The 24,700-nt window shown below is 36.1% G+C and overlaps 1 protein-coding gene and 1 non-coding gene across 2 annotated transcripts in view; both read left to right on the top strand.

Moving 5' to 3' along the window:
* The window catches only part of LOC102750267 (uncharacterized), a 612,045-nt gene that overhangs the window by 190,639 nt on the left and 396,706 nt on the right, over positions 1 to 24,700 (top strand). The window lies entirely within an intron of this gene.
* The window catches only part of LRRC49 (leucine rich repeat containing 49), a 154,190-nt gene that overhangs the window by 89,629 nt on the left and 39,861 nt on the right, over positions 1 to 24,700 (top strand). The window lies entirely within an intron of this gene.

Below are 24,700 nucleotides of genomic sequence, written 5' to 3' on the forward strand. Positions count from 1 at the left end.
CCTGAGTGGCTCAGTTGGTTAAGCGACTGCCTTCGGCTCAGGTCATGATCCTGGAGTCCCGGGATCGAGTCCCACATCGGGCTCCCTGCTCGGTGGGGAGCCTGCTTCTCCCTCTGACCCTCCCCCCTCTCATGTGCTCTCTCTCTCTCATTCTCTCTGTCTCAAATAAATAAATAAAATCTTTAAAAAAAAAAAAAAAGAAAGAAAATAGGTGAACAAAAGTCCACAACTAATGACAGATTGGTTCCATCACTTCAGAAAAACAGACTTGAGGTAAGATAAATTTGTTTTATTATGTTTTGAGTTGACATAATTATTGGATCTAAATTTATTTAGAGCATGGAACTTTTACTAAAATTTTATATCATCTCCCATGTACACCTTATTTCAATATTGCCTTACTACAGGTGACTTTTCCATTTAGATATCAAAAGTAGAAATTATTCTAAAATACCGTAGAATATAAAAATGTTTAAAATGGATCTGTCGCATTTTCTTCATTGTTTTTAGGTCATTTAATTTGTTAAATTACCATGCTATTTGTAATACTCTGCATTCTAATATAAAGTCTTGTTTGAATTTTTCTACCCTAAGTGAAGGATTATAGTTAGTTAATTTTCTCTGTTTTATTTTTTTTGTTATAATCAAAATGACTTTTTCTTTATGTCAGTTTTAAGTATTGGTTGATCTCATGCTGGACAGATTAGTGCCTTACAGGTGGAATATTAACATCATGATACCATGTACTCTTGTCAAGTGGCAGTATTATTGAACGTATGAGATTTTTTTCTCATTTAAGGGAACTAACATGACTGCCATTCACACATTGACATTGTAAGATTATTCTATGGATAAGGGAGCATTAGAAACCAATCTTTTTTATATACACGTTATATACCTTTATAGTATTTTGTACAGTTATAAATTCTATAATTTTTTTGCTTTAAGCAGCATTTTTAAGTGAACAGAGTATATTTGCTTTATATCTTCTTTTTTTTTTGTAACATTTTTTATTTATTTAAGTAATCTCTACACCCAACATGGGGCTCAACTCACGACCCCAAGGTCACAAGTCACACACTCTTCGAATTGAGCCAGCCGGGTGCCCCTGCTTTATATCTTGTAATATACTACATTGCATATAAATTTTACTGCCAAGAGAAAGTTACTTAAGTGACACAAATAGAGATTAAAGGCTTCATTCGGATGTATTATCAGCAGCACCTGAAAACCAGGCGACTCTCCAACTGAAGCAGGATCAGAGATTGTATAGGATTGGAAAGGTGATTATGGGATCTTGCTGTTTTACCAAAGGCAGCAGTTTTCCACCTCACTCTCCAATAGTGCTTGGGGGTTGTTCCTTTCTTAATGCCTCTTGCTTGAGGACTCCATAATGGAACGTATTTTCTGAGGACTATTTTTGCAAACCTTGTGGTTTATTGAAGAGCCTGAGCTCATAGGGCAGGGGTGGTAGTTAGTAAAGAAGAAAGAAAAGGGGACAAAGGTACAAGGCAGTAGGGAAACTTGGGACCCTCTATATATTTGTGGTAATTTCTTTTGTATTACCTTTGAAGGAGGGAAGGGCAGAAAAAAATCAAGTGGATAGCAGTTCCTTTTTATTATTATGACAGCCTTATGTTATTATTCTATTTGTATCAGCATCCATAATCACTTAAAACATCAATACTGTGGTACAAAAGTACATACAAATGCTGTCATGGATTTTATTTATAGCGTTATGAAGGAACTTCACTGGAAGTTTTCCAGATACTTATTATCATCATAAAGTTTGATTTTCATGAGTGTGGAGGTAATATTTGTGTGTATATGTGTGAGAGTTATTCTCAGAGGAAGGATTATTGAACTCACATTAAACTAAGGCCTGTGAGCAGGCTGTTTGTACACCTCGTCTCAGTCTGGGCTCACACATGCACAGTTGAGAGGCTGATAGCTATTTGGGGAAGAGAATTAATATTTTTAAAAGCATTGATGTATTAAAGGCCCTTTTGGGTTTAGTTGTTGTTAATGTGATGGTTCTAGAAGTTGCAGGAAAATTTTTGGTATGTATTACTTAGGGGAATTTTGAGTCTTAAAATTACTTATGATTAGGGGCGCCTGGGTGGCTCAGTCGTTAAGCGTCTGCCTTCGGCTCAGGTCATGATCCCAGGGTCCTGGGATCGAGCCCCGCATCAGGCTCCCCGCTCAGCGGGGAGTCTGCTTCTCCCTCTCCCACTCTCCTTGCTTGTGTTCCCTCTCTGGCTGTCTTTCTCTCTGTCAAATAAATAAAACCTTTTAAAAAAATTACTTATGATTAAATATTATATCGGGTGGTTGTTTCTAGGTTCAGAAATAAACAAGTATGATAAATGAGACCAACGTGTTTTGCGATTTCCTTTTTGTTCTACAAATGCAGGGAAATACAAAGTATATTCAGAAACAAACTTAAGGTATATTTAAATCCAAAATGCATTTAAAAATAAATTTAAGGTATGTAAGTAGCTTCCTCTAGTGCTATTCCTTGTACTTGTCTTTTTTTTTTTTTTTAAAGATTTTATTTATTTATTTGACAGAGAGAGAGAGAGCACAAGTAGGCAGAGTGGCAGGCAGAGGGAGAGGGAGAAGCAGGCTCTCCATGGAGCAGGGAGCTGGACGTGGGGCTCGATCCCAGGACCCTGGGATCATGACCTGAGCCAAAGGCAGCTGCTTAACTGACTGAGCCACCCAGGCGCCCCTCCTTGTACTTGTCTTATAGAAATACTTCCAAAAGGGGTTTAAAGTAGTGTACAATAAAAATCCCAAATACAGTGAACATCAACATTTAAAACAAAGGTAAATGAACAGATATTGAAAGGACTGAACACATTGGTAAATTCACTTCAGGAAAAAAAAACAAGCTCAAAATTAATTATGCCAGAACCCCAAATGCCTACTTCTACCTGGAGGAACTTCTGTTAATCCTTTATCATCCAATCCACACCCCAAACAAGGAGAATTGTTTCCTTTTTCTGATACTTCTACAACATCTCTTAGTATACTGTAATAGCTGTTTTTATATGTGTCCAGTTAGGCCACATTTCACTTATCTTTGTATTGGTCATATTTCATCTAACATTGTAGGCATGTAATAATCATTATTGTTTTAATTAATGAATGAATAGAACCCAAATCTGAAGCTGGTATTTTCCAATATTCAGATAATTCTTAACAGCCGTATTCAATATGTTATTTAGTCGTCTGAGGATTCAGTTTGCAGCTACTTCATCATGGCTGTCCCCTGGGATGTAGACGGCTAAAAAGTAAATGAGACAAGGAAGCTAATTTAAGATTATTTTATGCAAAAATGGGATGATTAGTAACACCTGTCACAAAGTATTACAGCCCAAAGGCTGTCTTCAGTGACTTAAGATTCCATTGAGATACTTTTTAAAAATTTGAGTAGATTCAAAGTTGCTTCTTGGAGAAAAACTGAGACTTTGCTTGAGGAAGTTCCTAAATTATCTGGTGCAAAAATAAGATAGCCTTCTATTTGAGCAGAAATATGCACCTGATTTTCATACATATATGAAATATATAGAAATAAATATATTAAATATATTTAGAAATATATATGGAATCTATAGAAATATATATGAAATATATATGATATGTATAAATGAAATACAAAGATATGTTGTTATTAATCTTGGGGCTTGTATAGGAGCTGCTTTCATAGCTATACCTCTTCTCCTCTAGAGAAGAAGAAAGAGAGAAGGAGAGAGTGAGAGAAAGAGAAAAAGAAGGCTCTTTGGTCAATTACCCTTTGGAATGTAAACAAATGACTCCAGATTTTATTATTTTTTGAAATGTAAACACATAGCTCTGGGAGATAAATGTCTTTATTATTCCAGACTTGTCTATCTACATAATCACCCTTGAACCCAGATGCCAACATTCTTTTCTTAGAAAACCCTGGCCATACAGGAACAGGAACAGCTTCACATTGTTTCTCCATGTAGAGTAGCCCTACACCTAAAGCATAGCCTTTCTGGGGCCTCAACTATATAACCTGAGTGTTCAGTGAGCTCTTTTCACTGTGTCTGGTTGGAACTCCAGTGTCTCCCAACTCCACGTGACCTATAGGTACTCTTCATCTCACAACCTCAAGAGTTATATTTCGCTGGGCTTCCTGGAGTCTTGCCCTGTCGTGATGCATCGTAATATTCAGCCAAATACTTAAAAGACCTCTATGCAGCTTTTTAGAGTTTCTTTTCTATATAGCTCCCTCTTCTCCCTGAAAATCCCAACAGCCTCAACAGACCCAAACTCTGACCTCTGTTTCATCCACCCAGTGAAACCTCTGTTCTCTTTTTGACTCCACTTCCCTGAGTTGTGATCTGGAAAGTGCCTCCAGGCAGAAAGCCAAGATGAATGTGGCTTTCTTGTTTTTCTCTTCTCCAAGGATCACAGCCCTTCCTGCCTGGATATTCAGTGTTTGCTTCATGCATTTTGTCCAGTTTCATAGTTGTTTACGTTGGTAGAATGAGTCTCATACCATCATTGCCAAATTGCAAGTTCTTTCTATCAGATTTTCAAATTATCATGTTATGTATCATCTTCGCCGTCTGTCTGGTACTTAAAGGATATGAATTCCCTTTAAATTAACAGTGTTCCTGTAGGTAGGAACCAATTATATAACCTAATTCTGAATTGACAGGTGTACAGTTTGTCTGAAAAGACTTCCTGATATTTAAAATGAACAGTTTAGAAATGGGCTAAAAATAGATTCTTTAGATTCCTTAAACTGCACTCTAGTATCATGTTATTCAGAAAACTTCATGCTCTGTCTTTATTTATCTTCCTGTAGAAGTAGTTTCAAAAACTATGGTTTAGCAGATTCTAATCTTTACTGAAGAGACTGAGGAAGGAACTAATTAAACCACAAAACTCTGGCTGGTGAAAGATACAGTTGAGCATAGATTTTATCATGGGTCAGAGTGAAAGGAAACACTACACATGTATGATTTAAATTATTGATACTTTTTATATGCACACATGATAATTATGTCTACATTTAGTCATTCTTGAGTCCCTGTCTGAGATTGCAGGATCAATGTCATTTTCAAAAGAAAAATATTTTCCCCAAAATTTTGTGATGGAAAAATACAGGTGATTTAAAAGCTGTGTTAAATTAGGAATAAATTTATAAGGATTGTGTATTTCCATGGAAGCTGCTGACTTTCAGTGTTTGAAAGGGTGATCGATAATCATACTCTTTCTCTTCTGCTCTAAGTTATGAATCAATTGAAAGATGCAGGAATCAGACAAATGGAATACAAAATAACAGAATGTAGTTTAGATATACATCTACAATAAGGCTTCCTAATATACTTGTCCTGAATTGGATGTTTGACTCACTTTGCCACTGGCAGAGGAATTGGAAAACTGAGAGCAACCCCTCTAGAGGAGGGGTGGAGCTGAAGAGAACACCCCTATCCTGGAGACTGTGTGGCCTGAAGAAAGAGAACCTACTACAGTTATTATGTATGCACTTTTGGGAGTTTACCTTTTAGAAAGAGAGTGTGTGTGTGTGTGTGTGTGTGTGTGTGTGTGTGAGAGAGAGAGAGAATACGTTATTAAATGGATAGAATTAGTTGCTTTCTCCATATTAATTTTTAGTATTAAAAATGACTTTTATGAAGGGCTGAAATGTAACTTGGTCAGGAAGGAAAATTATTGCTTGATCTTGAAAGTCAGTGGATTTCTAATCAAGCCTTGGTTGAAAGAGGAGGCTATTTAACCCTTTAAGAAATCTTGTTTACAGCCAAATAAGGGAGTTGGGAGTTGGGATTCCCTATAAATAAGGAGGATACTTCTGGATTCTTGCTTTGAAGGGAAGTGAATCAGTTAGGCTTGTTTGTCCTGGGCACATAAAAAAGTATCACAGTGACTTATAGTTCAAAATTGTCAACTAATCTCTAAGAATTGTTTTTGGTAAAACTTCCTTCTTATGGTTTAAAAAGAAATTGACAATGTCACTTGTAGACCTCATGTTAAGGACCATAGTTTTTAGGTTAAGTATCTCCTAGAAAGCCCTGAGCAAATCTGTAAGTAAGATTAATGATATTTTTTGCTAGTTCCTTTGATCTTGTCTTTGGGGCTTGCTTTTTTGCACTTAAGGAGAATCGCCTTTTAATTCTCCAAAATGACTCACTTGAGGGATTATGAGAATGATGCCAGTTTTTCAATAGCTGCATGGGTTCAGGATCTAGGACTATCTTTGGGATATCCAGAAGATGGTAGCTAAAAACTGGTCCTCCTTCTCCTTTACAATTTCATTAAAATATCTTCTTCATTTCTTTCATCTAAGAATTTAAAATTGTTTCCCAGTTGGTTGTTGAACATTGATTATGCAGTTCTATATGTAAAACACTAAATAAGGCATTGTGGGGAGTGACAGAAGATACATTTATGGCTTCTGTTTTCTGTAAGTGTATGTATAATCTAATGACAGAGAATACACAAAGAACTGGATAATAGAAATGTAAAACAAACGAACCCTGCATCTTGTAGACAAGCCAGCAGGCCCAGCATCGGAGTCTATCCGCTTTGCAGCTCTGGTATAAAGAGCAGTTCTTCCCTGATAACTCTGGCAGAAAGTTTCTGAAGGGCCTTCATGTTCATTATTGTGACCCTGGACTAGCAGCATCAGCATTGCTGGGGAGCTTATTAGAAATCCAGACTCTCAAACCCTACCCGAGGCCTACTGGATCAGAATTGTCATTTTAAAAATTTCTCAAGTGTACATTACAGGCTGGGAAGCACTATTGCAGAGGATTCTGATGTGCTTATTTAGGTCGGGTGCCCAGGCAGAAGTCATCACTCTGGCCAGGGGCATATAGTGCACACTGAATGCTCAAGCCTGGGACGTATGGTCCCTACCCCTAGGGCAGTGGGGGTGGGATCAGGATGTCGATTGGGTTTACCACAGAACAGAGGTGTTCTATTGCTAGGGGAAGGGAAGCTGAGCAGGAAGATAATAATAGGTACCCAATAAACTTATTTCCTCTTTCATGCCTGTGCTCACATTAATGTTAGGACTAGCTGTTCACTAACCCCTTCATGTTGGGCTGTTTCATCCCATTTTGTGCATGTGCATGTGCGCGTGTTTGAGTGTACTACTCCCAACCTCACCTCACAATGCCATCTGTCTGCTTGACCTAGATATCAGAGATCTTTCATTCTTCCACAAAATGGCTCTTCTACGCCACCTCAAAAGCATATTAACGCTTTCAGGGTTAAGTACATGCATACCTGTGCCTCAATCTGACTTCACTTCCTTGCACTCTCGGTAAACATGTGTGCCTCCATCACTGCCTTTGGTTCTACTACTAGGGCGTTAATCCTTGCAGTCATGCCTTTTCAAGTTGTGAACTGTTAAAATGCATTTGTATTTTACTAGAGGGAGTCATACTTTTAGCCCTAAGGAAATAAAATCCTAAGTGACCACTTTTTAGAAAATTTTTACATACAGGGAAAGACAAGGTTATAATCATTTACTATTATTACTAATTTTTTAAAAAAGATTTATTTACTTATTTTGGAGACAGAGAGAGCGAGAGAGAGAGTGAATCTCCAGCAGACTCCCTGGTGAGCGCAGAGCCAGACACAGGCTCGATCTCACAACCTGAGATCATGACCTGAGCTGAAATCAAGAGTCTGATGCTTAACTGAGTAAGCCACCAGGTGCCCCTATTATTATTCATTTTGATGCTCAAATTTTCCCAGAATTGTCAAGCTGGCTCCTGTTGTCTTTTGATATGTCCTTATTATTTTTTAAACTCTTCCTTACTTTCCTAGCACATCAAGATATTCCAGGCTCATCTTTTGCAGTCCTGGCTTTGGAATGAAGCAGTTTTCATTCCTTTTAGTGACAAATGGTATTTAGAAAGCAAGATTTGAGTGCTAAGTATGTTCATGGTTATTGCAGTATCCTTGCTTCTAAGCTTTCTCAGTGGATAGTATTAGGAAGTGTGTGTGTATGTGTGCGAGTTTATTATACATCTTTATCTGTCTGTGTATATTAAAAACTGTGGCTTCATACTGACGCCCTCCATGAATTCAATCATGAATCTTCCGATTATGGTCCACTACCACTGGGCTTACTTTAGCCATCCACCATCATCCCCTTTCCATGTTTATAATTACTTTTTCTGACATTGATTCCCATTATATATATTTATATATTTGCTCAACATTTGAATATATAGAAAATAGTTTCAGAATTGCTAACCCATACTTCTCTGGGAGGAAAAAGACTACTAACCAGGGTTCAATATTATTTACACTGTTTTGTCTTTAGCTGAAAATACAATCAAAGAACTGTGTTCAGACATTGCTCCGGTTAGTTCTCCTCCACTGTTTTCAGGGTGTTACTCATTTGAACAGTAAAATTTATTTGTTTCTGTTTGTATTCCATTTTTTTTTGTTTTTTTCTCCCTTAACCTTGCTATAATTTGATATATTTATTTTTCTGTTTGTGTAATAACATGGTTCCAAAACTAAAAACTGTACAAAAACGTATCACTCAGAGATCCATCACTTTCCCATTCTTTCTACCCCACACCCAACCCCTCTCCTTTCCATTCTGTTTTCACCCACACCTATAGGAAACCAATCTTGTAAGTTTCTGGGTTAGCCTTCTGTTTTTGTAGACAGCAGATACATGAGTACTAGAGAGGAATTCACACATTTTTTTTTTTTTTTTTAGTTCTTGTATGCTTTCAATGTTTGCATTAGAGCCCTGATCCACTTGGAGGTTATTCTTGCATAGTGTGAAGTTTGGAACAAATTTAATTGTTTTTCATATGTCTATTCAGTTGTGCCAGAGCCATTTCTTAAAAAGCCCATCTTTGCCCCAGTGATTTGGGGTTCTTTATCTTTAGTAGCAACTTGTCTAACTCAACATTAAGAAGCTTTTGGTATTTTTATTGGGATTGCTTTAAAATTATAAATTAACTTGGGGAACTGATCTCTTTCTTATATTAAATCATTCTATCAAGAACAAGTGATGTAGTTCCATTTATTTAAGTTTACTTACATATCTTTCAGGTGTGTTTGGAAGTTTTCCTCATATAGATTTCACACATTTCTTGTTAAGTTTATTCCTGAGTGTTTTATCTTTTTAAAAATTAATTAATTAATTAATTAATTTTTAATTAACATAATGTATTTGTTTCAGGGATACAGGTCTGTGATTCATCAGTCTTCCTATTTTATCTTTCTTGCTGATATTATAAAAGAGGTTTTCTCTACCATTATGTCTTCTAATGGGTCATTCTTTGTGTATATGAAGGCTATTAACACAGATTTCTCTGTGTTAATATTACATTCTGCTACCTTACTTAATTCTTTTATTGTTTGGGCTAGTTTTATCATTGATTCTCTAGGGCAGCACTGTCCAGTAAAAACCTGCTGAATAGAATGGAAATATTCTATAACTGCTCTGTTCAGTATTTTAAATGGCCATTAGTCACATGTCACTATTTAATGTAAAATAAAATTAAGTCAAATAAAAATAAATAAAGTAATAAAATTAATTATTTAAATCCTCAGTCACACTAGCCACATTTTAAGTCTTCAGTAGCCACATAATGTAAAATATGTAAAATAATGTAAAATAGGGCGCCTGGGTGGCTCAGTTGGTTGGGCGACTGCCTTCGGCTCAGGTCATGATCCTGGAGTCCCTGGATCGAGTCCCGCATTGGGCTCCCTGCTCGGTGGGGAGTCTGCTTCTCCCTCTGACCCTCCCCCCTCTCATGTGCTCTCTCTCTCATTCTCTCTCTCAAATAAATAAATGAAATCTTTAAAAAAAATAATGTAAAATAAAATTAAGTCAAATAAAATTAAATAAAATTAAATAAAGTAATAAAATTAATTATTTAAATCCTCAGTCACACTAGCCACATTTTAAGTCTTCAGTAGCCACATATGTCTAGAGGCTACCATATTGGTTAGACAGCATATTTCTATGGTTTTCCAGGTATACTATATGTCATCTGCACATAAAGATAGTTTTACTTCTTCCCCAATTTTCATACCTCTAATTTATTTCTTTTATTTAATAACATTAGCTTTTACAGTAAAATATTGACTAACAGTGGAATAGTGGGCATGTTGGCCTTATTCGTGATTTAACAGAAATGCCTCAAATGTTTCCACATTAAGTAAAATGGCCAACTGTCATTTATTTATATTTTTATCATGTTAAAAAAGAGTGTCCATCAACTTCTATTTTCTTGAGTGTTTTCTTTAAAAAATAGATGTTGAAATTTTTCAAAGGCCTTTATCAGTATCTATGGAGATAGCCATACGATTTTTTTCCTGCAATAAATTAATATTATATATTGTATTAACAGATGTCCCAAAATTGAACAAACTGTACTTCTAGAATAGATAGCATTTGGTCAAGTTGTATAATTTTCTTAATGTTCCTAATATTTTATTTAAAACTTTCGCAACAATACCGACAAGTGACATTGATCTATCATTTCCTCTTGTTTAAAAGTACTATTTTTACCAGATTTAGGTGTCAGTGTTATACTTGCTTCATAAAAAGGATGAGTAAGTTTTCCTTAATTTTCAATGCTCTTGAACAGTTTGTGAAGTATTGGTACTATCTGGTCTTCGAAGTTTTGGTAGACTTTCTCCATGAACCCTCGTATGTGTGTTTGTTCAGAGAACCTAGGTTGATAAAAATCCCTGATTCTTTGCAGGCCAAGTTGTCTGTGTTTCAACTACTTAACTTTGTTTTTATGCTACATAAACAATACAAAATGAATGAGGAGGGCTGTGTTGCAATAAAACTTGATTTATGAGGTTGCCTGGGTGGCTCAGTTGGTTAAGTGTCTGTCTTCAGCTCAGGTCACGATCCTGGGGTCCTGGGATCCAGCCCCACGTCAGGCTCCCTGCTCAGCGGGGAGCCTGCTTCTCACTCTCCCACTGCCGCTTATGCTTTCTCCCTTTCTCTGTCAAATAAATAAAATATTTAAAATAAATAAATAAATAAAATCTTTTAAAAAACCTTGATTTATGGACACTGAAATTTGGATTTCATATAATTTTCATGTCCTGACATATCATTCTTTTGAGTTTTTTACAATTATTAAAAAATATAGACTTATTAGTTTATTATGGGATGTACAAAAACAGGTGCTAGACCATGTTTGGTCCATGAGCTATACTTTGCTGACCACTGGTCTTTCTGAAACACTTTATATAGTCTATAATTGGGTCTTATTTTGATAGCCAAATTGAAAATCTTTTTCTTTTAATAAATGAGTTAAGCCCATTTACATTTATTCATATGACTGAACTATTTCTGTCATATAATCTTACATTTTAATTCTAATGTGTGTTATGTTTATACTTGCTAAGTTTCTTTGCATGATGGGTTTTCTTTCTTTTCAAATTTCTTTTGGTATTTGGAAAGTTTTGTATTTTTGTTCTGTTGGTTACTTTTTACTTAATATCATTTAAGTGCCCTTAGTCCCAGTTTTTTTTAATTGACATATAACTGACATATAACATTGTGTAGAATTTCAAGTGTACAAGACGTTGATTTGAGGCCCTTACCTACTGCAAAATGATTTCCACCATAGCATTAGCTACAACCTTTGTCACGTCCCATAATTATCATTTCTTTTTTGGGGTGAGAACAATGAAGATCTAGTCTCTTAGCACTTTTGTTGACTACTTTCACTCTGCTGTGAAAGATCTCCAGTCATCCGTTTTTATTTCCTCCTTTACTAGCATGTCATTTTTAATGGTATCCTTTAACTCTTACATATTGTCTACACAATAATCATTAGCTTATTTTACTTTCCTCTTTCCTTCTCCAACCTTCCATTTTTTAGCTGCATTACTTGTACTTTCCTGCACATAAAACACATGATATGTAATACATAACATGTTGTTCTTCCACCGAGGTTCCTGTCTTTATTTCAGTCCTAGAACGACAGTCAGTTCTTGTATGCTCATCACTAGTGCTCTCACTCAAGCTTACTCAGTCATCTCTCCGTGGGGGAAGCCCAGCCAGTATATTCCTCAGCAAGGGCTCATGGGGACCGAATATTCCCATATCTTGCCTGTTTAAAAGTTTTATAATACTTTGGTACTTGAAAGATAGCTTGTCTGAGCATGGAATTCTTGGTTCACTCATTATGTCCTTGGGTTTTTTTAAAAAAAAAATACAGCTGCATTATTTCTTCGCATTGTAAGTTGTGTTTAGGGCATCTGATGCTAGTCTGAATTTCACTTTTGATCTTTGTGCTTAGACGTCCACGGCCTCTTTTTCTTTTCTTTATTTTTTCTTTTATTTTTAAAGTCTAATTGTTTGTTAGGATATGTTTTCAAATGGATCATTCTGGTTCAGTTTTCCTAGGTACCTTGGACCTTTCCCAGGTACCTTGTTGGACCTTTTCAGTATGTACATTTTGGTCTTTTCTTATTTCCAGAAAGTTTTCTTGGGTTATGGTAAATATTAGTTCTGTTCAGTTCTTTTGTTTTTATGTTTAGGATCTTGAATTGCACATACTTGTTTGCTTCTTTGGTTTTCTTCTGGTTCAACCACTTTACTTCTGACCCATTTTATTTCTTTGCTTCATTTTCATTTTCTTGGGTTTTTTTCTGGCTTTCTTCTGTGTTCCTTAGTAACATTTTATTTGTATCTATTCTCCCTTGGGGACTTTGTAATTTAACCTTTGTATGATGATTTTCTTTTCCTTTCATTTCTTTCCTAAGTTCAATCAACTCTCTTGTCATTTCTTCCTGTTTATTGTCCAAATCTGCTTTTAAGTTTTGAATTTCTTATTTAAGGTGGGTTTTCCCAGCTCCAAATTCTTACTTGAGGATATTTAATTCAGTGCGGAATGTTGTGTTACATGTTTCTTTGGGGGGAGGTGAATTTGATTTATATTCTTAAAATACTTTGTATATATTTATTCTGGTTTTGCCAGTTCATTTGTGGGTTTGGGTGATTTGTAAGAATCTTCCATCAAGGGGCACCTGGGTGGCTCAGTTGGTTAAGCCTCCGCCTCTGGTGCAGGTCATGACCGCGGGGTCCTGAGATCGAGCCCCACATCAGGTTCCCTGCTCAGTGGGGAGTTTGCTTCTCCCTCTCCTTGTGCCCCTCCCCCTACTCATCCTCTCTCTTTCTCTCTCTCAAATAAATAAATAAAATCTTAAAAAAAAGAATCTTCGGGGCGCCTGGGTGGCTCAGATGGTTGGGCGTCTGCCTTCGGCTCAGGTCATGATCCCAGGGTCCTGGGATCGAGTCCCACATCGGGCTCCCGGCTCAGCGGGGAGCCTGCTTCTCCCTCTGACCCTCTCCCCTCTCATGCTGTTTCTCTCTCGCTCGCTCTCTAAAAAATAAATAAATAAAATCTTTAAAAAAAAAAAAAAAAGAATCTTCCATGAAGGGTGTCTTCTGTCAGTGCAGTGAGGCAACATTTGGGGTGTGTGTGTGTGTGTGTGTGTATAAAGGGGTTGTATATCCTTTTTAATCTTTAAATTTTTGGTTCTCTTTTATCTTACAAATCTCTAAATTTCCCCCTTTGCCTCTTCACTGTCACCATCCTGTCTCCAAAGAGCTCGTCTACTTTCCTTTCTATCTTCTCAGAAGCAATGATTTTTTGAAGACTGCCACCCCAAATCATGTGCTCTTTAAAGTCCTTTCCTTGTAGTACATGCTCAGATCTAGTAGCACTATTCCAATATTGTTGTGCCTCCTGCGGACTTTCTGCTGATGATTTAGAGTAGTCTTACACCTACTGCTAGCTTCCCTGTTCTTTCTTCCACATAATTTTTCCATATTGCACTTCCATATTACCTGCTTACAGGTAGTAATTTGATACTTGAGCCTTCTCTGTCTTTTAGTTATGTTATGGGCATTGGTTTTATGTAATTTGTTCTTCTTGGTAGTTCGGTATTGTTTTTTGGAGGGTGGGTTTGGGAAATCAGTTCGTCTCTTTATTTACCTCATATATATGCATATGTGTATACTATATATATATTTATATATAATCTCTCTCTTGCTCTCAATATCTCTCTCTCTCAAATAAATAAAATCTTTAAAAAAAAAGACTTGATCTTGGACTTCTAGCCTCTAGAACTATGAGAAACTACATTTCTGTTGTTGAAGCCACCCAGTTTGTGGTACTTTGTTGACAGCCCTAGCAAACTAATACTACAAGGATATTCATCATAGAATTTTGAAATAACAGCTCAAAATGGAAACAACACAAGTGTCCAACAATGGAAACATAAGTTATATTGATCTCTAAAACTACCTATCCCACCTGCTTTGGCATTCTCTTTGATGGCAGCAAAGGACAACAAGAGTAGTCAAGGATGCAGACTGCTGCCATCGTAAGTAACCCGAGCCAAGTCATGAAAATTATTAGTAGAATAAGCTCCACTGTCTTTCAGTTTATGGCTTCCTCCATGCAATTGGTGGAATAGAAAGGCACCACAGATTAAGACATTCATTTTATTTGTCCTGCTCATGAACATGCCAAAGAGAAAAAACTTGTGCCTGCAAATTTTAAACTGCATTGGCTCAATATATTCCTTTTCCCCCAAATGGTTTTATTCTGTCTTTTCTACACAGATTCCTCCAAACTCTACTTCAGAGCCTCCTTTGAAATAAGACTTAAACAGTTCAGTATTCTTTTTTATTTTCTCTCCATTATTATCCCTAATTACCATGCCAAGACCAAGATATACTTATTTATATCTGGTAAATAATTGTTTTTGCCAACAAAACCTTACAATATAGTCCCCAAAATTCATTACCACAAACAAAATCTCTGTCAAGTTTACTTCTCATACATGTTTTTATAATTTCTCTCCACTTTAATATAGTAGATTCCTCCCACAGATGATAGAATTCAGCAAGTTAAGTAAATAAGAATATTCCCCAAATATTGAAATATTAGGCACTTATTAAAAATAATAATATGGAAATAATTAGTGACATGAAAAGCATTGGTAAAATGTAAAGGAAGCGGTATACGAAGTTATTTTATATAACATGATCCACATTTTGTTAAAAAATATATAAACAAGTATATCTTTAGAAGAAATGTCACATTGTTTCATTTTGGTCTTACACTTTTCCAGATTTTCTTAATGATTATGTATTTTATAATAAAGAGGGAAAAAAAGGAAGGCAGAAAGGAATAGCTAGGGAGAAGGCTGCTGATGGAATCTCATTCCACAGTTAAGATTTTTATTGCATAATTACAGGATGAGGTAAGGTTTTATTTAAAGAAAAAAACACTATTATTATTTCATTCCGTGTTTGTGATAGCAAAAACAAACATGTGTAAAGTAAAAAGTGAACGTGCCATCCCACAACCCCCAGGCTCAATTTCAGAAGCACAACTCTGTTAAGAGTTTGGTGAGAACTTACTAAGGAAGGATTCTACCAGATTTTTGTTTCTGTGCCAATACCATTGACACATGAATAATATTTTTACAAATACAGAATCATGCTTTCTAGATTCTTCCTCACCTTGCTCTTTTAGTTAGCAATGTACTGTAGCTATTTTTCCATGTTAGTACTTGTAGAAGGGGATAATGTAAAAAATGTCACAAGTGTAGCATGGTAGACTATAGCAGGGGTAGTGTACTGATTCAGAAATTTTAACCAGTATAGCATGGGTACTGTTCAGTCAGAATAAATGCTAAACTGGGTCTCAAGGCTCCTGCTGTGCCAAAGGTTAATCTTTTTGCTGCCAAAACAACAGAGGTTCGGGGATAATGAGGAGTGTCAGGTAAGGCAACTTGAGGGCAGTGGCCTTTACCAACTGGCATGGAAGTATTTCAGAATTTTACCTAATACAGTGAGTTATACCAGGTGAATACCAGCCTTATATGTATATCTCATTCTTTTTAATGGCAACTTTCAATTTCACTGTATGGATTAATTTTAATTTATTTTACGAGCCCCTTATTGATGGTTGTTTAGACAGTTTATCATTTTTTGTTGTTACAAGCAATGGGGCATTACACATTTTTGTACATACTATGTTTGTGAACATGGGCTGGTTTATCACAATGTGACCTTGGAGAAAACATCTTTCTTCTTAGCACTGTGAATGTTAATATTTATTTCTTAATATTAGTGAGGAATTGTAAGGCTCACATTAGAAATCTTTAAGGGTATATGAAGTTTACATCAGTGGTCTCAAACCTGACTCTGCATTACAGTCATTTATAGAACTATTAGAATAATATAACCATGACCCTGCCCCTAGCAATTTTGATTTAGATATGGATGGGTTCTAGGTATTTGTGTTTTATAATAAGCTCCACAAATGATTTTGATGCCCAGTCAGTATTAGAAGCTACTGAAATGTGGAGGAATTAATATTTTAAAATAGGACAAGATCATGCAATTTGGAGATGTATAACATTTAGATAAAAAGTATTGGTGAAGATATGAAGCTACTAGAGCTCCTATACCTGCCAGTGAGGGTGTAAATCAATAAATCATTTTGTAAAGCTCTGGAAGTGTCTATTAAGTCAAACGTAATACCATACTTTATGACTCAGCAATGCCACACCTAGGTATAAACTCCACAGGAATGCTTAACATGTCCACCTGAATGTTCTTAGTTGTGCTATTTAGAATAACCTCAAATACAAACAATCCAAATTGTCCTCCCACAGTAGAATAGGGAAAGGGAGTTTAATGGAGTACTACCCGGCAGTGAGAGTCCTTAAGCTACAGCTACATGTAATATGGATGAATCTCAAAACATATGTGAAGCATAAGAAGCCAGATTCAAATAAGTGCATATGAAAGATTTAATTTACATAAAGTTAGTAGATAGGCAAACCTTATCTATAGTTAGAATCAGGATAGTACTTACTTTGGGGAGGAGTAATAGCTGTAAGGGGACACAGGGGCGGGGGCATCAAGGTGTGAGTTATGGGGGAGGAAGAATTTTCTTTCTGCCTTTCTAGTATCTTTGGCTGGTTTAATAATTACATTGAGATAAGACAGATTAACAGGAGAAAAACAAGTTTAATTATATATGTACAGGAGCCCCATGCAAATATGAGACCCAACGGCAAATTGAGCAGTAGAGGCTTATACGCCATCCTGAGCTAAGGAATGGGATGGGGTGTGGGGCTTCAAAGGGGAGGAGGATGATTCACAGGACGATAAGAAGAGCAGATGTTTGGTAATTAGATGTTTGCCCTGACATACGTATAGATATGTATGCCATACATATAGATATAGATGTTTCAGTAAAAAATTTTCTCTGGTAATAGCTCTTTCTGAGCCAGGCCCCCTATCTAAGTTCTTTTAGGTAGTTAAGGGAAAGGTAAAAGTTTTTCTTGGATTTTGTGGGTCTTAATTGCCTTCAGCTCAGAATAATCCACACACCAAAGTGGCATATTTTGGAGTCATGTATTCTGCTCCTCTTCAGTCCCACTTTTGAAACTTCCCCAAGAAGTTTCACAGTCCAGAAGCTGAATTGGTAGATTGGTCCATTTTGTTGAACCAGTCCCTTAGTCTTGAGAGTAGGTCAATTCAGTTAGACAATTATGTCTCCATTCAGAAGGCAACTGTGCATGTGGGCTCCCAAATTTAGGTCTGTGGTTCAAGCAATCAGGTATGTAGTAAGAGACATTGCTATGGAAACAAAAGAAAATTGTTAATGATTGGAGCAGATTATAATCCCAGTTTCTGGGATTCTGAAGGCAGCTTGTCAAGAAGATATGTAGAGTTTGGCTCAAAGCAAACATCTCTAGATGTTTAGTAAGGGCAGGTGGTGGCAATCTGATAGATTTTCCTGATTTGTAGTTTGAACGTCCCTGGTGATCTTTCTGAGTGGTATAGCAACAGGCATGAAGATTGTCCATATATGTACTGTTGGGGTGATTTCTCTGAAGTTTATATCAAATTGTCCAGCTTTAGTTTACATGGCTTCAGAAAAAGAGCAGTTTTAGTTAGTGATTCCAAGTCAGAAGGATGGGAGAAAAGTTGGAAATGTTAGTTTGGAGAGTTACAGCCAAATATTGGAGGAAACTAAAAAATTCAGGTTCTAGTCCAGTTTACCAGTAGAAAACAAAACTTCAAAGACAATTAACAGTATTAGAAACTACTATCCAGAAAGGTGTATCACTGAAACATAATTTTTCTCTCTACAGTCATACTCATGTCAGAGATAACTTCAATAAGAATAATTTGTTGAAACCTAGTTTCAATAAACTTGGCCTTATTCTTTACATATAAAGTGCAGCAAGAATGATGGATCATGTAGAATCTTTTAATCTGTTCTTTTGGAACTTTTCATAAGGAATCTCAGATTGTCTTTTTAAAAGCCTTGTGAGGCTAAGAAGCCAAACCAGGGTCTCACCATCAGACTTTGTGTGCAATACCTATAGATTTGGGTGAGTTCCTCTCCTCGTGAGGTCCCCAAAATATCCTGAGGTTTCTAAGCTTGCCAGGAAGTGGCCTTCTTTTCTCACCTAGTGAGACTGCTGGGAACCCTGTAAGCAAGGTACCGGGCCAATTTTTCCAAGGAGTTTTATTGGCTCCATAAAGTCAACCTTAGTTCCTTAAAGCTGTCTGGCATATCTGATTCTATGCACATTCTCAAATATGATATTCCAGCCAAAGCCTTGGCAATATAACCAATGTTTCCAGTTGTGTCTTATTACAAGGAGAATAGATTCTTACTGAATTTATGCAATTAACTATATTGGCATGAAAATAAGAATACTAAATTTCCCAATTCTGGAATGATCAGATAGGGAGAAAAAGTAATTGTTTCATCTTTGTTCACAAAGGTATATCTTACTGAAATTTTTGATAGCTTAAGAGAAAAGAAAACAAAGGTTTCCTTAAGCCTGAAAAAACAAAACATAAAAGAACCAGCAATGTCTCAATGAAAAAAATCATAAAAATTATTAGTCATCCTCCTCAGCTAATTCAGTCTCATGTTATTAATTCTTATTCGACTTGAATCCAGTTTTTCCATTAGTTCTGTAAATTGTTACCCAGTTCAGTTTTATGATCTTAAAGTTATCAGAAATCTGTACATATCAAAAGTCCTTTCCTTGAATCTCTTTGAAAATGAAGTACTTTAAGGGGCTCCTGGTTGGCTCAGTCATTAAGCGTCTGCCTTCGGCTCAGGTCATGATCCCAGGGTTCTGGGATTGAGCCCCGCATCAGGCTCCCTACTCGGCGGGAAGACTGCTTCTCCCTCTCCCACTCCCCCTGCTTGTGTTCCCTCTCTCGCTGTGTCTCTCTCTGTCAAATAAATAAAAAATCTTAAAAAAAAAAAAAAATGAAGTACTTTTGAAGGAACGCTTTTGCAAAGCATCAGAGTAAAACAATAATAATCTGTAAATGACAAAAGCCTTTAAAATGCCCATTGTTAAAGATCTGATGAAATTCATTATAATGAAATTGATAAGGAAATGTGTTTATTTTTGTGGCTCACATCTTGAGATAATAACTGGAATTATGATGATAACATAATCAGCAGTGCTCATACCAAATTTTTACTGGAGTTGCTATAGCCAAGGAAGAAGTTCCACAAATGTTTTCTCCTGCTAATGTGCTAATTTAGAAAATGGAAAGAACTCTCCCCACTCTCGCTTCCATCAGATCCTGTAGGCAGAAATCCAGGAGACTGATATAGTAAGAATTCTTACTTTATAATGGCTTTTGTCAGAGGTCCCAGCATCTCTCAGCTACAGTATCTTGAAGCAAGCAATGTCCAGCCAGTGAAGGTCCCTTCATGGTCACCAACTGTAGGGGAGGAAAAATTTCCTTTCTACCCTGCTAGGTTCTTCGGCTGGTTTAATAATGAAATTGACATATGACAGATTAACAGGAGAAAAACAAATTTAATTACATATGTATAGGAGCCCCATGTAAATATGAGGCCCAAGGGCAAGTTGAGGTTTAATATGCCATCCTGAGCTGAAGAATGGGATAGGGCCATGGGACTTCAAAGGGGAGGAGGATGATTCACAGGATGATAAGAAGAGCAGATGTTTGGTAATTAGATGTTTGTCCTGCCCTGCCATATATATAGGTCTTTCAGATAAAGAGTTATCTCTGATAAAGCTCTCTTTCTGATCCAGGCTTCCTATCTAAATTCTTTTAGGTAGTTAAGGGAACAGTAAAAGTTTTTCTTAAATTTGCTGAGTCTTGATTGCCTTCAGCTCAAAATAATCCACATTCCAAAGGTTATATATTTTGGGGTCACGTATTCTACTCCCCATTAGGGTAATATTTTGTTTCTTAATCTGGAGACTATTTACATGGGTATGTTCAGTTTGTACAAAGTCATCACATTGTACACTTATGATTTGTAGGCTTTTTTGTATGTATAGTACATCTGATAAAATGTTCAAAAAATACTGTAAAATCATCAATAGAAGGAAATTCCTCTATTCCTCTATTAATAACAAAATTATTTCATGATAGAATAATAACTATCCTTCCATTAACTGTAAAAGAGAAATTTGGTCTGCAGTGGTATGCTGGAGCCAGCTTGTGTGGCTCACTAGACCAACTTAGGTGCATCTTTTCAATTCAGCAACATCATCTTGGTAGCTTGAAATCGGCTCTGTTGGGAATATTTACACCATGGAAATTGGCAAATGCTACATCAGTCTGTTGTTGTTTTCCCAGAAAACTTCTTACCCATACAGTACAGTACTTAGATCTCTTTGCACACAGGAATGTTATTTGGCTTGCTTTAGAGACAGTTAGTCTCTAAATTTTTAAACAATTAGTATAAATGTTGAAAGTGGTTAAGATGAGCATGCTTTTTAGAATTGTTATCACACTTTGAAACTGCAAAGAATCCTTCTTTTTTTCTTCTATAAATTTGAGGAGATTTATTTGTATTCACATGTCAGTTCATAAGAGGAAATATATCATCAAGAACTTTGTTGTCACTTTAAATTTGGCTTCAGTGTCACAAATTAGCATTATAAGAATATTACCATGACTTGAAATCTACTCTTGGTAATAAGAGTCATTGTGAATCTCCTGAGACTGAAGCTATGTTGCTTTATTCTTTTTACTGCTAGAAAATGAATAAGGTAATAAAGCTAATAGAATTGTCACCTACAATTCTGAAACACTCAGTTCTGTGCTGGTGTCTTTTGTCAGCCAGGTGCATACAGACATAATAGATACTCTCCTTGTTGAATTGTTGTCAAGGGCATTGTTGCAGCAAAAGATGCCTAAACACACAGTTTAAATTTTTCTCTATTCTCTTTAATTCTTTATGTCTCTACCTCCTTCTTTTCACTTTCTTTTTGTTTCTGTCTATAGCCATAGTCTTCTATTTATTTCTCTGTGGTATCACTTTAGCTTCTTAAAATCTTTTAAACACTGTGACAAGTGCATTTAACTATTCTAATACTTTTCCCAAGGGAAATTTGGAGATTTTTTTCATGTATGTAAAATTTTTTTTAATTGTTTCAGCCATATTTTTGCTTCATGACAAAAAATAATGGCTTATTTATTGGAAAGTGTCTTTACATTCTTTAAAACCATCTTGTTTCTAAGAATCCCTATTACCATCATGTACTAAAAATAATTTTAGTGACTAAGTAACTAACATTACTTAACAAGTATCAAAATAGATAATTATTTAAGGAGCACCAAAAGAGAGAAACAAGAAAGTGAAAGAATTGTAAATGGAGGGAAAACAATGTGTGCTAGTTTTGCTTACTGTAATGCCAAAACTCATTATTGGGTTCACCTGTTGTTCACCTTTTCCATTTTTAATAAAGTCCCCCATCATCTTTTCAGTATTTTAGCAGTCATTGATGATCATTGTCTGGATCTGCTATTTCTTTAGGGATTACAAAATGGTGATATTCCATCATTCCTCATCTTTTTAAGCTGTATTTCTTCTATAAAGAAAACTTTGATTGACTTTTTGATTACCCTGAAGAACAGTTTATGCAGGAAAGGCATGTAAATGCTTGATTCCTTTTATTTCCATTGACTGCCTTTGACTTTTTCTATTTTAATTTTTAAAATATTTTTCTAGTCTGTGGAAGTTCTGTGTCTTTTCAGATCTTCTTGGAGTTTACTCGTATTTTCAAACCTGTTTTTCTTTCTTTTTTTAAGATTTTATTTATTATTTAGAGAGAGAGAGAAAGAGTGCTAGTGGGGGGGAGGGGCAGAAGGAGAGGGAGGGAAAGAATCTCAAGCAGACTCTGGGTGCAGAGCCCCACTCGGGGCTGAATCTCATGACACTGAGACTATGACCTGAGCCGAAATCAAGAGTTAGAAGCTTAGCAGCCCACTGAGACACCCAGGTGTCCCAACCTGTTTTTATTTCTTGAAATATAATGTTTTTATGTTTTTGTTTTGTTTTTTAAGATTTATTTATTTATTTGACAGAGAGAGAGAGAAATAGTGAGAGCAGGAACACAAGCAGGGAGAGTGGGAGAGGGAGAAGCAGGCTTCCTGCCGAGCAGGGAGCCCAATGTGGGGCTCGATCCCAGGACCCTGGGATCATGACCTGAGCCGAAGGCAGACGCTTAACAACTGAGCCACCCAGGCACCCATATAATATTTTTATATCCTATGTTTCATAATCCAATTATGTGAAAAAGTCTTAGCCAATCTATGTCACCTGTTGTTTCTGCTGGCTGTCCATCAGAGTGTTTTATTTCCTTTTGAACTATGAGCTATAAATTTTTTGGTACTTTATCTTTAGAAATTCTTTGGGGTCTTGTATGAAGGTAGGTTCCTCCATGAAGGAGTTTCATTTGTTTCTGTCAGATGCCTATAGGCATAACCAGCCTTAGATGTCTTCAAAATATCAGTTCTCTTAAAATATTTTAGACCACCCATTTAGTGTGGGTTCAGGCTGCAAATTGTGGTTTGTGGTTACGAGTAATCAGGGAAGAATTTTCCTCCCCTTCCCAGCCCCAGGTTTTGAGATGGGCTATATATCTCGGGTAGTGGGTAGGAAAGTTTATAACTAATTAACTCTATATTGAAAGTCTAGTCCTTGGGTCTCAGACTTATGGATAAGTCTCCAGTTAGACTCTCCAACTTGGGTAGCCCCTGGGATTTCTCTTCTGTTCCCCAGCTTTGAAGATTGTATGAACCAAAGTTCAAGTTCATTGGGTTCAATAAATGCCTTCACAGCAAAAAGGTTAGTTTCAACATTCTGGTTACCTCTTAGGGTTCCCACCTTTACTTTTTTTTTTTTTTAAACCTGTGTATTTCTCATTTTTTTTAAAGCAGGTCATGGATGTACTTGAGAAGATTTTTAAAGCATATCTTATGTAGCATTTTTAGTTGTTTTTAGCAAGAGCCTCAGCCCACAAACTTCATTCTTTCAGACAGACAAACACCTTCATTATGTGCTCTTTTCTTGAACTATGCTTCATTCTTTAATCCTTAATTATATGTTATTGTACATTTTTCTAGGTATTTTATACTGTCAGTTGTGTATATTTTAGTTCTTTTGAGAACACTTGATTTATTCTACTGTTCCATTTCATTTCAGCCTGCTAGATACATAGTAACTATACAGTAAAATTTTCACTGATCAATATAAAATAAGTGAGGTTTTGTTAAGATTATTTCAGAGTATATGGTACTTTAATGGTATGAAAGAGTAAAACCCTTTTTCTAAAGTATCTAACTTACTTTTTGGAGAACTTTCTAATTGGAGAAATTTGACTGATATTTGGGGATTGTTAGTTAAATATCTATGTGGTATACATGCATATATGGGAATTTTATTTTCTCTGTATTTTATTAAGTAAGCAAAATGGACTGAAATATGTTCTTTTCCTTTTGAAATGTGAGTTTTGGTCAGTAGGGACACATTGTTCCTCTGTAGGTTCTTTAGCAGATAGGAAGCAGATGTGGCATTGGGAGGAGACCACTAGGGAAAGAACAAATGCATGAGTAATCTGGAAAAAGATTAAAGACAACTTATGAATTAAATGTCAGCCTTTAGACCCAAGCTTTTCCATTTTTGGTACTCAGAAGAGGCAAGCAACTGAGTATTCTTAAAAAGAAAGAGACTGTTCTTAGAAGCCAGTAGTACTTCACTGTACTTACTGTCCTATTTCCAGGTGTTTTTGTTTTACAACCTGATTTTGATCTTCTTTGGTTAGGTATGATGTAACCCTTCATTAGCCTGGATTTGTACTTAACGAGTCTTTCATTTGATTAGAGAATGTCTTTAAAATCATATGTACTTTATCATTGCATTTCTAGGAATGTATGGCATGTTTATTGGTCAAATGCCTTGCATATGGAAATGAAATTTTGTGAGGAATCTCCTGGATCAAATATGGATTTATTTTTACTTTAATAAAACTATTCAAAGCATAAAGACTTTAGTCTGAATATCAGTGCTAGCAGCTGACCTGGAAAGGGTTGCCAGGACAGTACCTGCTAAAGATTGTAATGATTTTCCTACTCCTGGTGCCTCTTTGGTTGTGTTTGAATTATAGACATAGACCAGGTGGGCATCAGCAGGTCTTCTAGATCTCTGAAGTACTTCATAATGACTACATTCCCTGGACATAGGATTTTCTTCTATATTCACTAATGTGCTTTATATTTTAATTCAGTGAAGATACCGTGTAGTTTTGTGTTTAACACTGCCCATTTGGTAATTATTGGACTAATTACATT

Source organism: Leptonychotes weddellii, chromosome 9 (assembly GCF_054177405.1).
Source record: "Leptonychotes weddellii isolate Sample4059 chromosome 9, ASM5417740v2, whole genome shotgun sequence".
Lineage (NCBI taxonomy): Eukaryota > Metazoa > Chordata > Mammalia > Carnivora > Phocidae > Leptonychotes > Leptonychotes weddellii.